This window comes from Medicago sativa, chromosome 8, assembly GCF_051527215.1.
Source record: "Medicago sativa cultivar Bolivia chromosome 8, Bolivia_mono, whole genome shotgun sequence".
Taxonomy (NCBI): domain Eukaryota; kingdom Viridiplantae; phylum Streptophyta; class Magnoliopsida; order Fabales; family Fabaceae; genus Medicago; species Medicago sativa.
This window is the reverse complement of record NC_140756.1, coordinates 75,386,905-75,389,631: the sequence shown is the minus strand read 5'-3', so window position 1 is coordinate 75,389,631 and position 2,727 is coordinate 75,386,905. Positions and strand designations below refer to the sequence as shown.

The window sequence follows — 2,727 nt, the reverse complement described above, 5'->3', positions numbered from 1 at the left end:
CTAAGAGTGAATAAATTAAGGATAAATTAAGGATAGTCCCTAATTTGAAAAGCACATATTCAGAAACTAAACTTAAAATTAGAAACTAAACTTAATTTTTTATAGAAACATTTTGCGCTTCTAAAATAGTCCATATATAAGTAAATAACGACTAAAATTAAGTTTAGTTATTTAGTTTCTGCAACACAGTCGTTAAAATTTTGCGATGGGTGAGTTTTATAAGTAAATGTTGCAACTCAACAACTAAATATAAGTTTAGTTACTTATATTTAAATAACTAAATAAAACTCACCCATCGTTACAACTCAACAACTGTGTTGCACTGGCACAATATTTAAAACGGAACGGGTTTTAATGAAAAATCATATAGGTCAGCCAGATCGAAATTTCCCTTGCACCCAATTAATTTCCTAAAAAAACACAAATCCATATCTTTATTGATGATTTGATGTATAAACCGTGTGAGTAGTTAATAAATTAGGCCCATTTTAATCATAGCAATAAATGACTGAAATCTCCATTTAATTTGCTTTACTTACGAAATTTTCTACTTGGTCCATGGTGTACATGCCATATTTATCCCACCGCATAAACTTGGTCTATAAATAAATAAATAAATAAAAAACGCGTCTAACAGAGTTCAGTGGTGGCAGTGTAAAAGAAAGAGTGAGGGTTTAGAGAGTAATAAGATGGCGCAGCAAGTGAATAACGAAACAACACCTTCAACTCCGGGGAAATTAAAACCGGATAAACTTCATCACCGCTTTAGAATCCACCCTCCACATTCAAGATACACATTCATCTGCATTCTCTTATCCGCTTTCCTTGTTTTTCTTTTATTCTCCACTTTCAACCCTCCACCACCGTCAACCACCGCTCCCCGCCGTGTCCTCGGCGACTCATGGGGCGGTTCTCACTGGGAACGTCTTGTATCGAAATCAGCCCGCCGGAATTCGCCATCCAACAAAATTGTTCTCGTCACCGGCGCCGCTGGTTTCGTCGGAAGTCATGTCGCACTCGCTTTAAAACGCCGCGGCGACGGTGTTCTTGGGATTGATAATTTCAATCGGTACTATGATGTTAACCTAAAACACGCTCGTCAGAAGCTTCTAGAACGCGCCGGAATTTTCGTGGTGGAAGGTGACATCAACGACGGTGCGCTTCTCAAGAAGCTTTTCGATGTGGTTCCGTTTACGCACGTGATGCATCTCGCGGCACAAGCTGGTGTTCGTTATGCTATGCAAAACCCTAACTCATACGTTCACAGCAACCTCGCTGGTTTCACCGTTCTTCTAGAAGCTTGCAAATCTGCAAATCCTCAACCAGCAATTGTTTGGGCTTCGTCTAGCTCCGTTTACGGATTGAATTCAAAGGTTCCGTTTTCGGAGAAAGATCGAACAGACCAACCGGCGAGTCTCTATGCAGCAACGAAGAAAGCCGGCGAAGGAATTGCGCATACTTATAATCATATCTACGGGCTTTCGATCACAGCGTTGCGATTTTTCACTGTTTATGGGCCTTGGGGAAGGCCTGATATGGCGTATTTCTTCTTCACAAAGGATATTTTGAAGGGGAAACAGATAACAGTGTTTGAATCACCAGATGGTGGATCAGTGGCTAGGGATTTTACTTACATTGATGATGTTGTTAAGGGTTGTTTAGGGGCTTTGGATACGGCGAAAAAGAGTACTGGGAGTGGTGGGAAGAAGAAGGGTTCAGCTCAATTTAGGGTTTTCAATTTGGGGAATACTTCACCTGTTCCTGTGAGTAAACTTGTTGCTATTTTGGAGAAGCTTTTGAAGGTTAATGCAAAGAAGAGAGTGCTTCCTATGCCGAGAAACGGCGATGTTAAATTCACTCATGCTAATATTAGTTTGGCTGAGAGGGAATTTGGTTATAAACCTACCATTGATTTGGAAACAGGGTTGAGGAAGTTTGTGAAGTGGTATCTTGAGTTTTATTCTTCTGGGTCTATCAAGAAGGGATCTTCATCTTGGTGATTCTTTTGCTGCATTTGTCATTGCTTTCTTTTCTTTTACAATGGATATTTTAGTTTATTTTTCTCTTTTTGTAATTTGGTTTATTTTTAGTCTTCCATTTTATGCATGCCTTCTAGGTTAGTCCTTGTACATTCTTCATTTCTGATTTGAGAGATCAGATTGATATGATACTCTACTAATTATGTTTCATGCTATGCTCTTTTTTTTTTTTTTTTTTATGTTTTGAATTCAGATTCTGATTCTGATTATTGCCTGGTAATATGAAATTGTACTCTGAATTTGATTGTATGAACAATTTAATTAATTATTCAATATGCTAGTATGCTAGTGCCTAGTAGTATTTTTATTCAATTAAGCGCTAAGGTTTTAAATAATGGTTATAGTCATGTTGCGATCTTTAATTCTGCAAAGAGCAGTCAGTGCAGCCTCAATTGTGGTTGTGTTACGGTTTTGACTATCAAAAATCAATAAGTCGTGGCTTATGTTGGAGTGGTAGACCTTTACTTGAAGCCCTGATAAGCACGTATTCAGAAGATTTTCCTGGAACCTGTTAAAATAAGTACAATTCAACTTATGAATATGTCTTCTTGATTGATTTTTGAGTGCACTAGCATTCAACTATTGGTTTAAGTGCTTAATGCTTATGTTCTGACATATTGTATAAACTCTTCCAAACATCTTATCAGTAATTTTTATTTACTTGTTTTGCTTTGTTTTTTTGGGTTTT

At 37.5% G+C, this 2,727-nt stretch overlaps 1 pseudogene across 1 annotated transcript; it reads left to right on the top strand.

Moving 5' to 3' along the window:
• The first annotated feature begins 507 nt into the window (after window positions 1-507).
• On the top strand, window positions 508-2,312 carry LOC146901529 (UDP-glucuronate 4-epimerase 5 pseudogene; annotated as a pseudogene). Its single transcript, XR_015021411.1, has one exon. The product of XR_015021411.1 is annotated as a UDP-glucuronate 4-epimerase 5 pseudogene (transcript).
• The last annotated feature ends 415 nt before the right edge of the window (window positions 2,313-2,727 follow it).